Source organism: Coregonus clupeaformis, chromosome 12, assembly GCF_020615455.1.
Source record: "Coregonus clupeaformis isolate EN_2021a chromosome 12, ASM2061545v1, whole genome shotgun sequence".
Taxonomy (NCBI): domain Eukaryota; kingdom Metazoa; phylum Chordata; class Actinopteri; order Salmoniformes; family Salmonidae; genus Coregonus; species Coregonus clupeaformis.
In genome coordinates, this window is record NC_059203.1 from 34,563,860 (window position 1) to 34,587,569 (window position 23,710).

The window sequence follows — 23,710 nt, forward strand, 5'->3', positions numbered from 1 at the left end:
TAGCTATCTTTGAATATCTTACGTAACATACTGTAGGTCAGGTTAAATATTACTGTAACTCTTCACCTGGCTTAGAAAGACAGGTATATATATGATCAGGGTGCCCCCTACAACCTATATGCTAATAATGTCACAGGATTGCAAAGGTACATAAGGGTTGGGGCCAATTCCATAAAACATTCCAGTAAATTCATACAGTAAACCAAATACCAATTCCAAATTTTCCTCATTGAAAAGCATTGAAGAGAATTTTAAATGGATTGGAATTTCAGTGTACTTCCTGAATTGACTGGAATTTAAATGTAATTGACCCCAACTCTGAGGTACATGCAGCTATACCAGACTGAAATGTAATATTTCTGGTTCTGTCATGTTGGCTGCTTATTGTCATGCAACGTTTCCTTATTCCTGTTCTAATTTTGCCTGCTACTGTGTCTGGTGTTTGTTTTTCTACGGCTCACATCTCTTCCTTGACAGAGAGTTTGTTAACTAGCGCTGCTATTCTACCGGTCAGTAGGTTGGTCAAATGAGTCTTTCAAATCACAGATAACAGCTTTACAATTCCTACTTTATGATGTTTGGAGCACTACTACTTTACATAGTTGAGGTATTACTACATTATGTCAACATCAGTGATCAATGCTTCATAGTATAGGGCCAATAACACAAAAATGAGAACTTTCCAGTCCAACCCGCCATTTTAGTATGTGCCCACAGCTTATTTCCAAAGACAAAATGTAGCCTAGTGAGTCTTGTTATATCAAAACAAGGAAACAGTAAACATGTCGTCCCCCATGATGCCGCGCCCCTTTGGGCCAATCAGTGTAATTTTGTAAATGTCGGATCTCTATGGCAAGATGCATCATTCACCCAAGTATTGTCAAAATCGGGCCAGTGGTGTCGGAGATATTGTGTGGGTTAGCTAGACTCCAATCGGTCATTCAGTGCCAGAAGAGTAGCATTTTAAGTGTTTTTCACACAATTCTAAATGGCGGAAAATCCATAATAGCGGACCTTATGGGTCCCGGAGTCAAATTTGTTGCTTGTGAGGAGAGGGATATATGTACCGAATTTCATGACTTTAGGTCAAACGGGGTGAAGGGCGTAACCTTTAAAAATTTGCATTTTCAATCTCTTGTTATAGTGCCACCATCTGGCCAATCAGTGTAATTTTGTAAATGCTGGATCTCTATGGCAAGATGCATGATTTACCCAAGGTTTGTCACAATCGGGCCAGTCCTAGCTGAGATATCGCGTGTGAGGAACGTACTCATCTCAATTAGCAAAATAACTATTACAGTCACATCCAAAATTATTGGCACCCTTGATAAAGATGAGCAAAAAATAATGTATAAAATACTGAAATATATTGTACTGAAAGTTAAAAAACATTTAAAACAAATATATATATATATTTTTAAAAAAAGGTGTCAAAATGATTGTTTTGGAGAACACATTGGGAGGGATCTTAGACCGTCCCACCATACAGAATATTTCCAGATGCTTGATATCCTTTGTCTGCACTTACAGTATATACTGGCCTCTTCAATTTAAATCACAGGTTTTCATTGGGGTTAAAGTACGGAGACTGAGATGGCCATTGCAAAATGCTGATTTTATGATCAATTAACAATTTCTTTGTGGATTTTTATGTATGGTTGGGGTTATTTTCTGGCTGGAAGATCCACTTGCAGCTAAGTTTCAGCCTCCTAGCAACCTGGTTTTTGGCTAAAATGTCCTGGTACTTAACAAGGGCCCCAGGACCAATGGAAGCAAAATAACCCCATAACATCAAAGATCCACCACCATATTTTACAGTAGGTACGAGGTTATTTTCTGCATATGTATCCTTCTTTCCACGCCAAACCCACCACTGGTGTGCCGTTGCCAAAGAGCTCTATTTTCATGTCATCTAACCATAGCATTGTTCCAATCCAAGTGCCAATGCCGTTTAGCAAACTCCAGGCGTTTACATTCGTTGGTTGCTCTCAACAAAGGCTTTTTTCTGGCAACCCTTGCAAAGAGACTATTGGCATGGAGGGGGCGTCTAATTGTAGATTTGGAGACCCGAAAATGAGACCACGTTCTGTAATTCTCCAACTTGGCCTTAGATTTTATTTTGCCTCCCGAACCTTCTCCCTCAGTGCGTGGGGACAAGATACACATGCGTCCAATACCAGGCAAGTTTACCACTGTTCCAGTTTTAAACTTGTTAATTGTTTCTCTAATAATGGTAAGTGGTATACTGTATGTGTTTTTTTTGCAATTTGTTTGTACACATTGCCAGATTTCTGAAGGTCAACAACAATTTTTCTCTTTTCGTTTGTGAGTTCTTTGCCTTTTCCCATGGCAATGGATGACAAACAGATTTTACATGTGTATTACTTAATTTTTACACCCCAGTGAAATAGGAAGCCATGGAAGGCCACAATACAGTTCCTTAAAGTGGAACTGACAGCGTTTTAACAACTTTGCAGTTATGAAATCAAACAGACAATCATAATATCAGTCAAAAATATCAAATGATCAGTTTATGCTATAAAACAGACTTTGTAAGAGGTTTAAAAAATAGGTTATATTTATGTAACAGTTTTATTTCCGTCCCTCTCCTCGACCCTACCTGGGCTTGAACCAGGGACCCTCTGCACACATCGACAACAGTCACCCTCAAAGCACCGTTACCCGTCACTCCACAAAGGCCTCGGCCCTTGCCGAGCAAGGGAAACAACTACTTCAAGGTCTCAGAGCGAGTGACGTCACCGATTGAAACGCTACTAGCGCGCACCGCTAACTAGCTAGCCATTTCACACCGGAAACATTTACTCAAAATTCCATAATGTAGAGTAAGGCATTGTTGGCAGAATAGATGGATGCAGTTCAATGCATGAATAATTTAATTCACCAATAAATGTCTTGTTAGTCCAACAAATATTGCTATCAGGTAGTAAATCACAGCTGGCCTGGTACATTGTTTAATTCTTCGAGCCATTCAGGATGCATTGTCAATTTCAATGACTCAATATTTTGTAAAAGAACGGACGAATGTAACCAGGGCTGGGAATGTCAATACTGTAACGACCCGGTATTGTGTTCTGTGTTTGTGGGTGTGTTATTGTTCTCATGGGTGCTAGCAGGGGTTAAATATGCCAGGGCAGACGGAAAGGTTGGGGGGGTATGATGGGTAATCCTGCAGGGTTTTGAAATGCATAAATAGGGGTTACTGTCTCATCTCTCTCTCTTTCTATTCGGGATCCTGATCTGCTCCTATGAATCTGCCACTTAACTTGACATTGTGTATTTGTGTACGTTCGGAATTTAGCGGCGTGGGCTGTGGCCTGAACAATAGCCCAGTTTAGGAATAAACCTGTGTTCTGCCCTGCACATCTGGTGTCCATCTCTTTTTCCTTTATGACCCAGCCCGGGTCATTACGTTGGTGTCAGAAGTGCTTTCGAACTACGGGACGAATTGAGATTAGGCGAGTTAGCTGTTTAAGTATAGGCCGTAGTTGGCTTTAGCGTGGCTCGCATCTACGGTCATGATACTCGGGGGGCGAGGCGGAAAATTAAGGAAGAGTCGGACAAAGTGTCCATTGTGGGCTCGGGGGTACCCGGTCGGGAGGGTCAAGCGTTACAGCTTGCCCTCAGCCTGGCAGAGGAGGCGTCGGAATGCCTGCTAACGCTAGCCCCGGACGAGAGGGGCAACTACGGTGCGCTAGTGGAGGCATTGGGGGGCCGTTTCGCCCAACATGCTGCGGATTGAACTGAGTAACAGAAAGAGACTTCTGGGGGAATCATTAAAGGCATTGGCGAGTGATATTCTGAGCCTGACCCGGCGGGCTTATGCAACTATGCCGATTGGGGTGCAAGACGAGCTGGCACGGGACAGTTTTATTAGAGCGCTCTCTTCCACCGAACTGGGTAAGCATGTTCAGATGGCGGACCCACCATCTCTGCGGGCTGCAGTAGAGATAGCCAGGAAGAGGAAGCTGATCTGGGGTGATGGAGTGAGAGTGGAGGTTGCCAGTCAACCGGAGGTGAGAGCAGCGGCGGCCGGGGTGCCGGGGGTCGCCAAACCAGAGTGGGTCGGCGAGTTGGGCGGTTTAGTCAAGACTGCTTCGCTTGTCATTGAGAGGGGCTCCAGGCAACATCACATTGTCAACTCAACTCCCATTGTCTGCTGGAGTTGTGGCCAGCCTGGCCACATTCAGCGGGAGTGTGGCAGATTCTCCCATCACCAGGGAAACGACAGCGGGTTCTCGCGCAGGGGGCAGCGCGGGCCCACCCCCCGCCCCCGAACCCACAGTAAACAGAAGAGGTACCCAGCAGCGCAGGCAAGAGGGTGGGGACCTGCTCCCCCAGGGTGTAGCTGCCGCTGCGTTTCCTAGTCCGGTAGTTGTGGTGGGACGTACCACCGCGGGGGACTTCTGCAATGTCATCGTCAAGGTAGAGGGGGTGGAATGTTTGGCCCTGGTCGACACGGGCTCTACAGTAACCCTGGTGAGACCAGACATACTACCTGTTGGGGTGCGGGTGGAGCCGACCCTTGTCCAGCTGCGGACCGTCATGGGGGAGCTAGCCCCCATGTTAAGGAAGTGTCAGCTGTCTGTGACTGTGTGGGGGGTCCGGTGTGGGTAGCAGCGGTGCAGGACCCCTGTATACTGGGAATTGACTTTTTGAAAAACTTTGGGGCTCAGTTGGACTTAGCTTCGGGCACTTTGAGGCTGTTGGGGGGGCCCACAGTGGGGATGTCGCCTTCGAGAGGGCCAGCGGGGGGCAGGGCTGTCCCTCCGTCTTCCCCCAAGCTTGCCAAAATTCCACGGGTCGTCCCGGCTGCTCCCTTGGTCGTTGTGCCATCCCAGCAGCTCTCCGGTGGCGATGGCCTTCACTCCCCATAACTGTGCAAGCACAGACAGCCCAGTAGCCCAAAACACACTGGCTTCTTCACCCCATCAGCCCGACGGGGGGAAGGAGGAAGCTATCGACGCCGTCGAGGCTGTGTGGCTGAAAAACTGTCAAGGTCTGGATGAGAGACAACAGAGACAGTTAAAGCAGCTGCTGTTGGACTTTAAAGATAGCTTCGCTTGGGGGGAAGATGAGGTAGCGCAAACGCACCTAGTTCAGCACGAAATAGACACTGGGGACGCCCGACCCAATAACATTCGGCCCGTCGTATTCCCCTTGCCCGGAGGGAAGCAGCAGACACAGCTATTGTTGACATGTTGCGGGCTGATTTCATTGAGCCATCAGATAGCCCATGGTCCGTGCTGGTCATCATGGTGCCTAAGAAAGGGGGTAAACTGTTTTGAAATGCATAAATCAGGGTTACTGTCTCATCTCTCTCTCTTTCTATTCGGATCCTGATCTGCTCCTATGAGTCTGCCACTTAACTTGACATTGTGTATTTATGTACGTTCGGAATTTAGTGGCGTGGGCTGTGGCCTGAACAATAGCCCAGTTTAGGAATAAACCTGTGTTCTGCCCTGCACACCTGGTGTCCATCTCTTTTTCCTTTATGACCCAGCCCGGGTCATTATAATACAATCAAACTAGCATGGGCAATGATCACAAGTCAGTCATAAGGTGGGTAATAAGCTAGTTTATCTATTTATGTAGCTATTTATTTAGCAAGCTAAAAACTCGGAGCCTAACGTTAGCTAGTTAGCTAGCTGCTGTGAGGATGTTGGATGACTTTTTCCCTCCATGTCGTTTTTCTGTGGCTACAGCTAGAGACGCAGGTGTCATTTGGTTACTTTGCTATCTAGCTATACTGCACTTGAACGACTGTTATCATATCTGTTAGTTGTCAATCAAATGTATTTGGCATCGATCAAATGGGTGGGCAGGCAAGTTCCCATTCAAAACATGGGTTGGGACAAACATGCATGCATGGCAGGCAGTGCTGTGAAGTTACCTTTATGTTAAATATTCTGACTTTGCTCATCAATACCTCTTCAATGGAACATGCCAGGATGATATAAATGTCATATTTTAACTCAGCTGACGATGGCGAACAAGTTACACCCCATTGATTTTGCTGTTACATTCCGTTTTCCAAAAATTATTTTACGTTCATTTCTATGGCTCATTCTCCAAGTAGTCGCAACTAAGGGACAGTGATAAAAGTGCTATATATATATATATATATATATATATATATATATACAGTGAGGGAATAAAGTATTTGATCCCCTGCTGATTTTGTACGTTTGCCCACTGACAAAGACATGATCAGTCTATACTTTTAATGGTAGGTTTATTTGAATAACAACAAAAAAATCCAGAAAAACGCATGTCAAAAATGTTATAAATTGATTTGCATTTTAATGAAGGAAATAAGTATTTGACCCCTCTGCAAAACATGACTTAGTACTTGGTGGCAAAACCCTTGTTGGCAATCAAAGAGGTCAGATGTTTCTTGTAGTTGGCCTCCAGGTTTGCACACATCTCAGGAGGGATTTTGTCCCACTCCTCTTTGCAGATCTTCTCCAAGTCATTAAGGTTTCGAGGCTGACGTTTGTCAACTCGAACCTTCAGCTCCCTCCACAGATTTTCTATGGGATTAAGGTCTGGAGACTGGCTAGGCCACTCCAGGACCTTAATGTGCTTCTTCTTGAGCCACTCCTTTGTTGCCTTGGCCGTGTGTTTTGGGTCATTGTCATGCTGGAATACCCATCCACGACCCATTTTCAATGCCCTGGCTAAGGGAAGGAGGTTCTCACCCAAGATGTGATGGTACATGGCCCCGTCCATTGTCCCTTTGATGCGGTGAAGTTGTCCTGTCCCCTTATCAGAAAAACACCCCCAAAGCATAATGTTTCCACCTCCATGTTTGACGGTGGGGATGGTGTTCTTGGGGTCATAGGCAGCATTCCTCCTCCTCCAAACACGGCGATTTGAGTTGATGCCAAAGAGCTCAATTTTGGTCTCATCTGACCACAACACTTTCACCCAGTTCTCCTCTGAATCATTCAGATGTTCATTGGCAAACTTCAGACGGGCCTGTATATGTGCTTTCTTGAGCAGGGGGACCTTGCGGGCGCTGCAGGATTTCAGTCTTTCACGGCATAGTGTGTTACCAATTGTTTTCTTGGTGACTATGGTCCCAGCTGCCTTGAGATCATTGACAAGATCCTCCCGTGTAGTTTTGGGCTGATTCCTAACCATTCTCATGATCATTGCAACTCCACGAGGTGAGATCTTGCATGGAGCCCCAGGCAGAGGGAGATATACAGTTTTTTTGTGTTTCTTCCATTTGCGAATAATCGTACCAACTGTTGTCACCTTCTCACCAAGCTGCTTGGCGATGGTCTTGTAGCCCATTCCAGCCTTGTGTAGGTCTACAATCTTGTCCCTGACATCCTTGGAGAGCTCTTTGGTCTTGGCCATGGTGGAGAGTTTGGAATCTGATTGATTGATTGCTTCTGTGGACAGGTGTCTTTTATACAGGTAACAAGGTGAGATTAGGAGCACTCCCTTTAAGAGTGTGCTCCTAATCTCAGCTCGTTACCTGTATAAAAGACACCTGGGAGCCAGAAATCTTTCTGATTGAGAGGGGGTCAAATACTTATTTCCCTCATTAAAATGCAAATCAATTTATAAAATTTTTGACATGCGTTTTTCTGGATTTTTTTGTTGTTATTCTGTCTCTCACTGTTCAAATAAACCTACCATTAAAATTATAGATTGATCATGTCTTTGTCAGTGGGCAAACGTACAAAATCAGCAGGGGATCAAATAATTTTTTCCCTCACTGTATATAGTACTAGTCAAAGGTTTGGATCACCTACTCATCCAAGGGTTTTTCTATTTTTTTTAAACTATTTTCTATATTGTAGAATGGTGAAGACATAAACTATGAAATAACACATATGGAATCATGTAGTAACCCAAAAAGTTTTAAACAACTCAAAATATATTTTATATTGGAGATTCTTCAAATAGCCACCCTTTACCTTTATGACAGCTTTGCACACTCTTGGCATTCTCTCAACCAGCTTCACCTGGAATGCTTTTCCAACAGTCTTGAAGGAGTTCCCATATATGCTGAGCACTTGTTGGCTGCTTTTCCTTCACTCTGCCATCCGACTCATCCCAAACCATCTCAATTGGGTTGAGGTCGGGGGATTGTGGAGGCCAGGTCATCTGATGCAGCACTCCATCACTCTCCTTCTTGGTAAAATAGCCCTTACACAGCCTGGAGGTGTGTTGGGTCATTGTCCTGTTGAAAAACAAATGATAGCGCCCTTTTCTTGAGAGCAAAACAATTCACATCTCTTGCCCCCATTTGTTTAAAGCGGAGCGCCTGCTCCCTCTGAGGAGCAGAAACACAAACAATTATCACAAGACCACTTCTGGTTACCCTCACCGATTCCACAGCACCCAACTCTGTTTTCACCACCCTGAAACCACAAATGGATCAGCCAAAAGACAAGGTTCCACTTTTTCCAAAAACTTCACTCCTACTGTCACAGACACATCTTCATCCTGACCCTCGGTGAAATCTTCGGGCTCCAAGAACTCCACCACACCTACCACCTACTTTCTCCTCCTGTCTTCAGCTCACTGCTTATACTTTCTACCATTCTTCTTTAACAAACCATCTCCCTTTTTCCCGCCATTTTCCCCTGACTCAATCTCATCCTCTTTCTCCCTCTCTCTCTTAGACCTCCTCTGCCTCTCTTTTCCCCTCCATTCCTCCTCCGTATTCCAAGTATACGTCTCCTTATAATAATACTTCACTTCTCCTGACATACATTTTGTCCTTGCCTTCTCAAGGGACGCCATTTAACCGGTTGTCACAATCTCCGTACAATCAGCACGAATCCCTCGGGATGTAGCGCTCAACAGTGCATCCTACAGAGCGCGTCTTGATGTTCTTCTTTATCAATAGCTACCGCAACGCTTTTCCATTTCAAATAACCCGCTCTTCCAACCAGCATCCACCATCACTCGTTACCGACACCCTCCGTTTCCACTAGTTCTGAATAGCTCCTGCCTACTCCCAATTGAAACCTAGTGTTAACTGGAAACTTTAATAGCTTTGTAACGATATGACAGAAATCTCAAACCAACTGTAATATGTTCAGGGATCTCTCCAATCCATGGCAAATTATTATTATTATTATTATTTTTTTATTTTTTTTACCTTTGGCTGTTATCTATAAATTTAACTTAATATCACTTGAATACAACCAACTGTTATTGGTTCAGGGACCTTGTCTGTACAATCTACGGCAATTATATTAGTATTTTTTGACTTTGGGTATTTTCAATAAATGTTATATCATTATGATATAAAATACTGGGGTAAAACTTCAATACCTTCCATCCCATGACTTTCATCAAGATAACCAACTGTTATTGGTTCAGGGACCTCGTCTGTACAATCTACTGTAATTACTTTTGTATTTGTTTTTACGTTCGCTATTTTAAATGAAATATCTCTCATTATATGTCAAAAATACTTGCTTAAAACTTAAATAGCTTCCACCCCATATCACTTGCATGAATACAACCAACAGTTTTTGGTTCAGGGACCTTGTCTGCACATTCTACAGCAATTACATTTGTGTTTTTTGACTTTGGCTATTTTCTATTAATATAATGTAATTATAAGTAAAAAAAATATGTATATATATTGCCTTAGATTGTATTGACAAGGTCGCGGGACCAATAACAGTTGGTTGAATTCATTCAAGTGATATGGGGTGGAAGCTATTGAAGTTTTAAACAAGTATTTTTTATACATAAAGAAAATAAATTATTTGAATACAGCCAAAGTAAAAAATTACAAAGATAATTGCCGTAGCTTGGACAGGTGAGGTCCCTGACCCAATAAAAGTTGGTTGTATTCATGTAAGGGAATGGACAAGTTCATACAGGGCACGGGAAGACATTTAGGGAGAAAACTCTCTTCAGCTGGTGGTGCTAATGGGAAACAGTGTGGTAGACCATACAGGTTGGTACTCAGGGTGTGGGGTACTATGGTCAATGTCTCCTCCTAGTGATGAAATACAGAAGTGGAACCAGTAAAAAACTATTGGTTGTCACTGGACCAACAAAGGGATGGGGCCCTTCACAAAAGCATACTATAGTCCTTCTCTAGGTTAATACCTCTGGAGACTAAAGTATCTAAGGAATGGATCCAGAACGTCTCTCTGGACCTTAGGTGTTTGTCAACATCGCCACCTCATTTGTTTTTACTGACTTGTTCAATTCCAAAATAAAATAACTCACAAAGCGAGTGTCCTCGCTCTTTGAAACGGGGGCCACTGGGCTGTTGGGGTCAGCATGTCAAATGGCACTTCGGTGCTCACACATTCTAGTGGGCAACTCCCTTGAGGTCTCTCCTACGTAAAATAAGCAGCACAGGCAGTGAATCACGTAGATCACATTGTAGATCACATTTCTCCCTAACAGTCTTCCCCATGCCCTATATGAATTTGTCTATTCCCTTTGTGATTATTCTGAAGAAGGCCATTGAAGGCAGAAACGTCAATGGCACTTCGGTGCTCACACATTCTAATGCGCAACTCCCTTGAAGTCTCTCCTACATAAAATAAGCCGAATAGGCAGCGAATCACATAGATGACATTGTAGATGACATTTCTCCCTAACTGTCTTCCCCATGTCCTACAGTATATGAATTTGTCCATTCCGTTTGTGATTATTCTGAAGAAGGCCATTGAAGGCCGAAACATCAATTTTTTAAACTTGCTTAATATTTTTATTTATTTATGTTTCACCTTTATTTAACCAGGTAAGCCAGTTGAGAACAAGTTCTCATTTACAACTGCGACCTGGCCAAGATAAAGCAAAGCAGTGCGATAACAACAACAACACAGAGTTACATATGGGGTAAAACAAAACATAAAGTCAAAAATACCACAGAAAATATATATACAGTGTGGCAAGTTATGGAGGTAAGGCAATAAATAGGCCATAGTGCTAAATAATTACAATTAGTATTAACACTGGAATGATAGATGTGCAAGAGATGATGTGCAAATAGAGATACTGGGGTGCAAATGAGCAAAATGAATAACAATATGGGGATGAGGTAGTTGAGTGGGCTAATTTCAGAAGGGCTGTGTACAGGTGCAGTGATCGGTAAGGTGCTCTGACAACTGATGCTTAAAGTTAGTGAGGGAGATAAGAGTCTCCAGCTTCAGAGATTTTTGCAATTCGTTCCAGTCATTGGCAGCAGAGAACTGGAAGGAATGGCGGCCAAAGGAGGTGTTGGCTTTGGGGATGACCAGTGAGATATACCTGCTGGAGCGCATACTACGGGTGGGTGTTGCTATGGTGACCAATGAGCTAAGATAAGGCAGGGATTTGCCTAGCAGTGATTTATAGATGGCCTGGAGCCAGTGGGTTTGGCGACGAATATGTAGTGAGGACCAGCCAACAAGAGCGTACAGGTCACAGTGGTGGGTAGTATTTGGGGCTTTGGACCTCTTCCTGGGGTCCAAACACATTAAGGCACTTACATTACATATAAATCAAAAGATAAAACAGAACATCATATAACATTATTACACTACTACATATCTACAATACAAAATGTATAATACCACCATACAACAATATTACAATGTACGTGTGTGTAGAGTGCGTGTGCTAGCGCTTGTGTGCGTATGCGTGTGTCTGTACCGTTGTGTGTGTCTCTCCACAGTCCCCGCTGTTCCATAAGGTGTATTTTTACCTGTTTTTTTTATCTGATTCTACTGCTTGCATCAGTTACCCTATGTGGAATAGAGTTCCATGTAGTCATGGCTCTATGTAGTACTGTGCGCCTCCCATAGTCTGTTCTGGACTTGGGGATTGTGAAGAGACCTCTGGTGTCATGTCTTGTGGGGTATGCATGGGTGTCCGAGCTGTGTGCTAGTAGTTTAAACAGACAGCTCGGTACATTCAGCTTGACAACACTTCTTACAAAAACAAGTAGTGATGAAATTAATCTCTCTTCCACTATGAGCCATGAGAGATTGACATGCATATCATTAATGTTAGCTCCCCATGTACGTTTAAGGGCCAGCCGTGCTGCCCTGTTCTGAGCCAATTGTAATTTTCCTAAATCCCTCTTTGTGGCACCTGACCACACGACTGAACAGTAGTCCAGGTGCGACAAATCTAGGGCCTGTAGGTCCTGCCTTGTTGATAGTGTTCTTAAGAAGGCAGAGTAGCGCTTTATTATGGACAGACTTCTCCCCATCTTAGCTACTGTTGTATCAATATGTTTTGACCATGATAGTTTACAATCCAGGGTTACTCCAAGCAGTTTAGTCACCTCAACTTGCTCAATTTTCACATGATTCATTACAAGATTAAGTTGAGGTTTAGGGTTTAGTGAATGATTTGTCCCAAATACAATGCTTTTAGTTTTTGAAATATTTAGGACTAACTAGTGTTGAGTCATCCGCATACATAGACACACTGGCTTTACTGGCTTTACTCAAAGCCAGTGGCATGTCGTTAGTAAAAGATTTATAAAAGTGAAAGGCCTAGATTGCTGCCCTGGGCAATTCCTGATTCTACCTGGATTATGTTCCATTAAAAAACACCCTCTGTGTTCTGTTAGACAGGTAACTCTTTATCCACAATATAGCAGGGGGTGTAAAGCCATATCACATACGTTTTTCCTGCAGCAGACTATGATCGATAATGTCAAAAGCTGCACTGAAGTCTAACAAAACAGCCCCTACAATATTTTTATCATCAATATTTCTCAGCCAATCATCAGTCATTTGTGTAAGTACTGTGCTTGTTGAATGTCCTTCCCGATAAGTGTGCTGAAAGTCTGTTGTCAATTTGTTTACTGTAAAATAGCATTGTATCTGGTCAAACACGATTTTTTCTAAAAGTTTACTAAGGTTTGGTAACAGGCTGATATTCTTTACATCATCAACATAAGAATCGCTACAAAACTTATTGAATGACCTCTTATACACTATATTAGGTCCAGCCTTTGTAACTTTGGTTTTCTTATATATGGCTACTATATTGTGATCACTACATCCTATGGATTTGGATACTGCTATAAACTCTACGGGATCGGTGTCCCGTATACAATGCCTTGCAAAAGTATTCATCCCACTTGTGGTCCTCTGTAGCTCAACTGGTAGAGCACGGCGCTTGTAACGCCAAGGTCGTGGGTTCGATCCCCGGGACCACCCATACACAAAAATGTATGCACGCATGACTGTAAGTCGCTTTGGATAAAAGCGTCTGCTAAATGGCATATTATATTATTATATTACTTGGCGTTTTTCCTATTTTGTTGCATTACAACCTGTAATTTAAATTGATTTTTATTTGGATTTCATGTAATGGACATACACAAAATAGTCAAAATTGGTGAAGTGAAATGAAAAAAAGAACTTGTTTAAAGAAATTATAAAAAATAAATAATGGAAAAGGGGTGCATGCATATGTATTCACCCCCTTTGCTATGAAGCCCCTAAATAAGATCTGGTGCAACCAATTAACTTCAGAAGTCACATTATTAGTTAAATAAAGTCCACCTGTGCAATCTAAGTGTCACATGATCTGTCACATGATCTCAGTATATTTACACCTGTTCTGAAAGGCCCCAGTGTCTGCAACACCACTAAGCAAGGGTCACCACCAAGCAAGCGGCACCATGAAGACCAAGGAGCTCTCCAAACAGGTCAGGGACAAAGTTGTGGAGAAGTACAGATCAGGGTTGGGTTATAAAAAAATATCCACAACTTTGAACATCCCACAGAGCACCATTAAATCCATTATTACAAAATGGAAAGAATATGGCACCACAACAAACCTGCCAAGAGAGGGCCGCCCACCAAAACTCACGGACCAGGCAAGGAGGGCATTAATCAGAGAGGCAACCAAGAGACCAAATATAACCCTGAAGGAGCTGCAAAATCCACAGCGGAGATTGGAGTATCTGACCATAGGACCACTTTAAGCCGTACACTCCACAGAGCTGGGCTTTACGGAAGAGTGGCCAGAAAAAAGCCATTGCTTAAAGAAAAACACATTTGGTGTTCGCCAAAAGGCATGTGGGAGACTCCCCAAACATATGGAAGAAGGTACTCTGGTCAGATGAGACAAAAATTGAGCTTTTTGGCAATCAAGGAAAACACTATGTCTGGCGCAAACCCAACACCTCTCATCCCGAGTGGCGCAGTGGTCTAAGGCACTGCATCGCAGTGCTAGCTGTGCCACTAGAGATCCTGGTTCGAATCCAGGCTCTGTCGTAGCCGGCCGCGACCGGGAGACCCATGGGGCGGCGCACAATTGGCCCAGCGTCGTCCAGGGTAGGGGAGGGAATGGCCGGCAGGGATGTAGCTCAGTTGGTAGAGCATGGTGTTTGCAACGCCAGGGTTGTGGGTTTGAAAAATACAACAAATAATGTATGCACTCACTAACTGTAAGTCGCTCTGGATAAGAGCGTCTGCTAAATGACTAAAATGTAAATGTAAATGTAAAATCACCCCAAGAACACCATTGCCATAGTGAAGCATGGTGGTGGCAGCATCATGCTGTGGGGATGTTTTTCATCGGCAGGGACTGGGAAACTGGTCAGAATTGAAGGAATGATGGATGGCGCTAAATACAGGGAAATTCTTGAGGGAAACCTGTTTCAGTCTTCCAGAGATTTGAGACTGGGACGGAGGTTCACCTTCCAGCAGGACAATGACCCTAAGCATACTGCTAAAGCAACACTCGAGTGGTTTAAGGGGAAACATTTAAATGTCTTGGAATGGCCTAGTCAAAGCCCAGACCTCAATCCAATTGAGAATCTGTGGTATGACTTAAAGATTGCTGTACACCAGCGGAACCCATCCAACTTGAAGGAGCTGGAGCAGTTTTGCCTTGAAGAATGGGCAAAAATCCCAGTGGCTAGATGTGCCAAGCTTATAGAGACATACCCCAAGAGACTTGCGGCTGTAATTGCTCCAAAAGGTGGCTCTACAAAGTATTGACTCTGGGGGGTGGTGGTGGGGGGGGGGGGGGGTGAATAGTTATGACGCTCAAGTGTTCTGTTTTTTTTTTCTTATTTCTAGTTTGTTTCACACAAAAAAAATGTTGCATCTTCAAAGTGGTAGGCATGTTGTGTAAATCAAATGATTCAAACCCCCCCAAAAATCAATTTTAATTCCAGGTTGTAAGGCAACAAAATAGGAACAATGCCAAGGGGGGGTGAATACTTTCGCAAGCCACTGTACGGGATGGTTGAGCTAACGTGCGCTAATGTGATTAACATGACTGTTGTAAGTAACAGCAAACTTTCCAGGACATAGACATGTCTTATATGGCCAGAAAGCTTACATTCTTGTTAATCTAACTGCACTGTCCAATTTACAGTAGCTATTACAGTGAAAAATACCATGCTATTGTTTGAGGAGAGTGCACAACAGCAAAAAACCTATCACGGCAACTGGTTTGATACATTCACCTCTGAAGGTAAATAATGTACTTAAAGTTGAAGTCAGAAGTTTACATACACCTTAGCTAAATACATTTCAACTCAGTTTTTCACAATTCCTGACATTTAATCCTAGTAAAAATTCCCTGTCTTAGGTCAGTTAGGATCACCACTTTATTTTAAGAATGTGAAATGTCAGAATACTAGTAGAGAGAATGATTTATTTCAGCTTTTATTTCTTTCATCTCATTGCAAGTGGGTCAGAAGTTTACATACACTCAATTAGTATTTGGTAGCATTGCCTTTAAATTGTTTAACTTGGGTCAAACGTTTCGGGTAGCCTTCCACAAGCTTCCCACAGTAAGTTGGGTGAATGTTGGCCCATTCCTCCTGACAGAGCTGGTGTAACTGAATCAGGTTTGTAGGCTCCTTGCTCGCACACACTTTTTCAGTTCTGCCCACAAATGTTCTATAGGATTGCGGTCAGGGCTTTGTGATGGCCACTCCAATACCTTGACTTTGTTGTCCTTAAGCCATTTTGCAACAACTTTGGAAGTATGCTTGGGGTCATTGTCCATTTGGAAGACCCATTTGCGACCAAGCTTTAACTTCCTGACTGAAGTCTTGAGATGTTGCTTCAATATATCCACATAATTTTCCTTCCTCATGATGTCATCTATTTTGTAAAGTGCACCAGTCCCTCCAGCAGCAAAGCACCCCCACAGCATGATGCTGCCACCCCCGTGCTTCACGTTTGGGATGGTGTTCTTCGGCTTGCAAGCACCCCCTTTTTCCTCCAAACATAACGATGGTCATTGTGGCCAAACAGTTCTATTTTTGTTCCATCAGACCAGAGGACATTTCTCCAAAAAGTATGATCTTTGTCCCCATGTGCAGTTGCAAACCGTAGTCTGGCTTTTTTATGGCGGTTTTGGAGCAGTGGCTTCTTCCTTGCTGAGCAGCCTTTCAGGTTATGTCGATATAGGACTCGTTTTACTGTGGATATAGATACTTTTGTACTTGTTTCCTCCAACATTTTGCACTTTTCGCACCAAAGTACGTTAATCTCTAGGAGACAGAACACGTCTCCTTCCTGAGTGGTATGACGGCTGCATGGTCCCATGGTGTTTATACTTGCGTACTATTGTTTGTACAGATGAACATGTTACCTTCAGGCGTTTGCAAATTTCTCCCAAGGATGAACCAGACTTGTGGAGGTCTACAATTTTTTTTCTGAGGTCTTGGCTGATTTGTTTAGATTTTCCCATGATGTCAAGCAAAGAGGCACTGAGTTTGAAGGTAGGCCTTGAAATACATTCACAGGTACACCTCCAGTTGACTCAAATTATTGTTTGATAAATCCATTTTTATATTCAAATGTAGGAACTGGGTTCTACAGTTTGAACCCATGCTGTCTCTGGCTCCACACCCACCCCATCTAGATGTGTGAAAGTTAGTGTATAAGCTAATGATCCATCATAATATCATGTATGACATTCCTGGGGGTGTGCAAACTTACATTTTGTATTACCATATCATTTTTGTATGTTCTCTATGGTTATGTACTTTAAAATGTATCAATTGACCAATTCGGCACATTTGGGCAGACTTGATACAAAATAGTCCAGTATTGCAATACTTCACTGGATAAATCTGAAACGTTGCACACACACTGCTCCCATCTAGTGGCCACAATGTAAAATGCGCCTAAACTGCAATATTATATTGTGGCCTTTCTCTTTTGATTTGTTTAACACTTTTTTGGTTACTACATGATTCCATATGTGTTATGTCAGTTATGATGTCTTCACTATTATTCTACAATGTAGAAAATAGTAAAAATAAAGAAAAACACTTGAATGAGTAGGTGTGTCCAAACCTTGGACTGATACTGTATATATACATCTATTTTTTAAATCTATTCTTTATTAATTTCCCCTAACCATAGCACCCCTCCCCTAATTGGAGTAAACTAATGGACAACAACACTTAGGCTTCTACATACTATATACATTTTATTGACACAATGTATTTTACAATAATTATCTTTTGTTTGTTTTAAATCCCATTCTTCAGCTACCATCATTTACATTTTAGTCATTTAGCAGACGCTCTTATCCAGAGCGACTTACAGTTAGTGAGTGCATAATTTTTTTTGTTCATACTTTTTTCATACTGGCCCCCCGTGGAAATCGAACCCACAACCATGGGGTTGCAAGCGCCATGCTCTACCAACTGAACTACAGGAGGCCATCAAACCCTTCCATCTATCTCTGAAGCCCACCCAGTTTGATTTCTATTTTGCCATATATTTTTAACTGTGCTGTTTCACAAAAGTTCTGAACCTATATACATTTTACGGACACAGTATATTTTACATTAGTTATCTTGTTGTTTTTAATCCCACCCTTCAGCTCCACTCAACCCCTCCCATCTATTTCTTAACACCATCCATTTTTTATTTATATTTACCATATATTTTTCAACTGTGCTGTGATGTTTCACAAAAGTTCTCAATCTTTCTATTGTCATATTTTCTGCAGATTGTAAATTAAATAAATATTTTTGCTAAAAGTATCATTATATTATTGATCGATTGAGTATGACTTGGACACACGTGCTTTGTTTAATGCCAGTTGCAGGTCATTGGTAAAAATAAGAGGGCCTAGAGAGCTGCCCGGCAGTACGCCACACTTTACATGTTTGACATTAGAGAAGCTTCCATTAAAGAAAACCCTCTGAGTTCTGTTAGATAGATAGCTCTGAATCCACAATATGGCAGAGGTTGAAAAGCCATAACACATACGTTTTCTCAACAACATGTTATGTTCAATAATATCAAAGGCTGCACTGAAATCTAACAGTACAGCTCCCACAATCTTCTTATTATCAATTTCTTTCAACCACTCATCAGTCATTTGTGTCAGTGCAGTACATGTTGAGTGCTATTCTCTATAAGCATGCTGAAAGTCTGTTGTTAATTTGTTTACAGAGAAGTAGCATTGTATTTATTCAAACACCATTTTTCCCAACAGTTTGTTAAGAGCTGGCAGCCAGCTTATAGGTCTGCTGTTAGAACCAATAAAGGCTGCTTTACCACTCTTGGGTAGCGGAATGACTTTGGCTTCCTTCCAGGTCTGAGGACAAAGACTTTCCTCTAGGCTCAGATTAAAGATATGACAGATAGGAGTGGCTATAGTCAGCTACCATCCTCAGTAGCTTTCCATCTAAGTTGTCAATGCCAGGAGGTTTGTCACTATAATAATTTTTCCACCTCTCCCACACTAACTTTACAAAATTCAAACTTGCAGTGCCTATCTTTCATTATTTGTTTTTTTATACAAGAGTACGATGGCTCACTGTTCATTGTTGGCATTTCCTGCTTAAGTTTGCCCACTTTGCCAATGAAGTAGTCATTAAAATAATTGGCAACATCAAAGGGTTTTGTGATGAATAAGCCATCTGATTCAATGAAAGATGTAGTTGAATTATTTGTATTTCTGCCCATAATTTCATTTAAAGTACTCCAAAGTTTTTTTCCATCATTCTTTATATCATTGAGCTTGGCTTCATAATACAGTTTCTTCTTCTTTTTGTTGAGTTTAGTCACATAATTTCTCAATTTGCAGTAAGTCAGTCAGTCAGATATGCAGCCAGACTTATTAGGTACTCCTTTTGCCCCATCTCTTTCAACCATACAGTTTTTCAATTCCTCATCAATCCATGGAGCCTTAACAGTTCTAACAGTCCGTTTCTTAACAGGTGCATGTTTATCAATAATTGGAAGAATCACTTTCATAAATGTATCAAGTGCAGCGTCTGGATGCTCCTTATTAATCACATCAGACCAACACATATTTTCACAACATAAACTTTTGTATGATCTCTTATACACTATTTTAGGCCAAGCTTTTGGAACTTTGGCTTTCCTGGATATAGCCACTATATTGTGATCACTGCATCCAATGGGTACAGATACAGCTTTAGAACAAAGTTCTACAGTATTAGTAAAAATGTGATCAATACATATGGATGGTCTTGATCCTGTAGTGTTTGTAAACAGCCTGGTAGGTTGAATAATAACCTGAACCAGATAACAGGCACTGGTTACAGTGAGAATCTTCCTCTTGTGTGGACAGCTTGTTGAAAACCAGTCAATATTCAGGTCCCCAAGAAAGTAGACCTCTCTTTTACATCACATACATTATCAAGCATTTCACACATATTATTTAGATACTGACTGTTAGCACTTGGTGGCCTATAGCAACACCCCAAAAGAAAAGGCTTTAGATGTGCCAGGTGAACCTGCAACCAAAACACTTCAATAACACCTGACATAAGCTCTTCTCTAAGCATTCCAGGGATATGGCTCTGAATTTATACAGCAACACCTCCCCCATAAGCATTAATGTCTCTTCTATAGATGTTATATACTTGTATTGCTACTGCTGTATCATCAAATGAATTATCTAAGTGAGTCTCAGAAATGGCTAATATATGAATGTTATCTGATGTTATCTGATGTTAGCAAGTTATTGAATTCATCGCAGGAAATCGTTTGCGAGCTATTGATGTTTAATGGCCCGAATGTCTGGCGAATATCGAAACTCAACAAGATTTTCGCTTTGGACGTTTTTATCTACTCTACCACGCACCTGCCTGGTAAGATTGAATGCTTCCTCTCCTACTCAGCCTCCCCAAAAAAGCTTATCCCAAACGGATGTGACACCTTCTCCCGTTGCCTGCCTTAAACTTGACATGGTTTAGATCCTTTCTTCTTTAAGGCTGCAGCCCCTATCATCGCAGAGCCTACTGTCGTGGAAATTCAACACCAGGGACATCTGAAGTCAATATTAAATAAATCATTCTTTATTATCAGCAAGCTGGAGAGGTTCCAACAAACTTAATGCACCATAGTACACGTCGGTCGGGAGCTCCTCCGGGGCAGTCCCGTTAGTTCTCTTATATACGGCTATACAAAAATGTCATAAGCATGATTTACATTATTCGTTATTCATCATTAACTTTGTATTACCTGGGTGGAGGAAATCTCATAAACATTTATACTTTTATTTGTTAGGGGTAAGTAAAGTCTCGTACCTTTACCAAAAGTGAATATGTGCCGGAGACTTTATTTCCCAGACCCTTTAGACAGTCATACAACGCTTTAACCTTATCTTTATCAAATGATCCATAATGGGATCAATCTGAACATTTCTCAGAGTACTTTTTATACCACTTACGTACGTCTACGTGTGGGTATGCAAGTTGTATATTATTATAATTTATTCCATTGTTACTTTATCAAATCTCTAGTAACCCATTATACCTCCTTTACACTAGTGTTCTATTTAAACAGCGTCTCCTTTCATATCTCCACATACAGAATCCCTATATAACATTATAAATCAACATAAATGCCTACAGACAATTGTCAGTGGGGCTTAGGTATTCACATCCACATGTGCATCTTCAACGATTCCTAAATGCCTACAATAACAATTACACCTCATGCTATTACTCGTGCTCAATAACACCTTGTGCTATTATCCTGTATCAGCGCCGGAGAAGATGGCTGCCGTTTTACAGCCCTCTAACCAACCCTCTAACCAATTGTACTATTATGTGTGTTTTTCCGCGTTATTTGTAATTTATTTTGTACATAATGTTTCTGCCATCGTCTCTTATAACCAAAAAGAGCTTCTGGATATCAGGACAGCGATTACTCACCTCGCATTGGACGAAGATTTTTTCTTCAACGAGGCGGCCGCGAAGGATATCATACAGACACCCGACAAGGCCCAAATCCCCGTCATTCGCGTGAGGAAGAGACGGAGATATCGCGGACGCAGATCCGGGTGCCTTGTAAGGATCCGGACGGCGGCCGAGTAAACTGCCTCTTCCATCAATCCTATTAGCCAACGTTCAAGCTTTTGAGAATAAAATGGACGATTTAAGATTACGGTTATCCTACCAACGGGACATTAAAAACTGTAATATCTTATGTTTCACGGAGTCGTGGCTGAACGGCAACAATGATAACATTCAGCTAGCAGGCTATACGCTACATCGGCAGGACAGAACGGCTGACTCTGGTAAGACAAGGGGTGGCGGTCTGTGTATATTTGTGTTATGTGGGCAGCTTGTCTCTCCCTTTTCTGTTTCCCTTCCTCCTTGTTTTGTCCCCTCTTTGTCTGTTGTATCTGTATGTGTGTTTGTCCCCTTTATGTGGGTGTGTCTGGAGTGGATCAGGGGGCGTGCTCAGGATCTGCCTCTCCTGTGCAGCTGCGGGTTGTTTCCAGTGATTCCTGCCTACGCAGCTGCATCCTATTCTCTCATCAACCTGCACTACTAATTCCTGGGCATGGCTCTCCACCGGCGCCAGATCGTTGTTCTTACTAGAGCGGTAACTTGGCTCACCAGTAAAGTTATATTATCTTAGTCTTCAGCCTGGCTTTTTACTCTCCTTAACCTGTCGTTGTCACGGTTTCGGCCGAGGCTGCTCCTCCTCCTGGTTCGGGCAGGCTTCGGCGTTCGCCGTCCCCGGAATACTAGCTGCCACCGTTGTATGTTTCGTGTGTTGATTGCTTTGGTCTGTCTGGTACACCTGTGTCTGTTTGTGTCCTAATTACGTGTCCTATAAGTTCCCTGTTTGGTGTTAGTTATATTGTGTGTTGTTGTCCGCGTGTCTTTTGAGCTGCGTGTTGTGCGCTCTTCATGTTTTTTGTTTTACGCATGTTGCGTACTGTTTCTCGCCTCTGTATTTTTCGAGGTCGTGTATGGATTATTGTGCACTTTACTAATAGTAAAGTTTGTTGGACTAAACCTCTGTGTCCTGCGCCTGACTCCTCATCACACCCACATCGGTACCATACTGACAGAACAACACACCATCTATGGAGTCAGCAGGATCAGCGACGACAGCCTGGTCACTAGAAGAACGGCTCAGTCAGCAGGACTCCATGATCCGGCAACTGGAGGCCGTTCTAGGCGAGGTGTCCAACACTCTGCACCGGTTGGCTAGTGGAGAGGTGCCCACGTCCACATACACCATCCCATCGCCACCGGTCAGTCCTCCTCTCTCAGCGCCGGAACCCAGTGGTATTCGGCTCTCGCTCCCGAGGGCATATGACGGTTCTGCAGCCGGGTGTCAGGGGTTCCTCCTGCAGATAGAACTATACCTGGCTACTATACACCCAGCGCCCTCGGGATACGAGAGCGTCTCCGCCCTCATCTCCTGTCTATCCGGAAAGGCGTTGGAGTGGGCCAACGCCGAATGGAGGAGAATAGACGCAGCTACCATCACCTACGCTGAGTTCTCCCGCCGCTTCCGGGCAGTCTTCGATCACCCACCTGAAGGGAAGGCGGCGGGGGAGGCGTCTGTTCTACCTCCGACAGGAGAAGAGGAGCGCACAGGAGTTCGCACTGGAGTTCCGGACGTTAGCTGCGGATGCAGGATGGAATGAGAGGGCCCTCATCGACCAGTACCGGTGTAGCCTGCGAGAGGACGTTCGTCGTGAGCTGGCCTGCAGGGACACCAACCTATGCTTCGACCAGCTGGTGGACATCTCCATCCGGCTTGACACCCTGCTGGCCACCCGCGGACGTCCCGAGTGGGGGGTCGTCCATTCCATCCTCCAGCACCTCCGAGCCAATTCCTATGGAGCTCGGGGTGCTGGCGCTAGAGAGAGGAGGAGGGAGAACCCGAGGAGGGCCACCCCCTGCACCAACTGTGGCCGTGGAGGACACACCGCGGCCAGGTGCTGGGGAGGGTCTTCTGAGAGAGGGGACAACAGGTCACGCACTGGGGAGTCATTTCAGGTGAGTAGGCGCCCCCACTTACCCAGAGCTCTCTGTTGGTCACATGAGTATTCCTGTGCGTTTTCCACAGGTGGCACCTCATTCCCAGCATAAGGCGCTAGTAGATTCAGGCGCAGCTGGGAACTTTATTGATCGGGCATTTTGTGCTAGGTTAGAATTCCCCTTCGGCCGGTAGAAGTTCCATTCCCTGTCCATGCATTAGACAGCCGGCCGTTGGGGTCGGGTCTGATCAGGGATGTCACAGCACCGCTGACGATGACTACGCAGGGGGGTCATGAGGAAATCATTCAGTTCTATCTGATTGACTCTCCTGCGTACCCAGTGGTGTTGGGGCTTCCCTGGTTAAGCACCCACGATCCTACCATAGCGTGGCAACAGAGGGCTCTTATGGAGTGGTCTGCCCAGTGTGTAGGGAGATGTCTAGGTGTTTCCATAGGGCGACCTCGGTGAGAGTCCGAACCAAGTGCCCGCACTGCG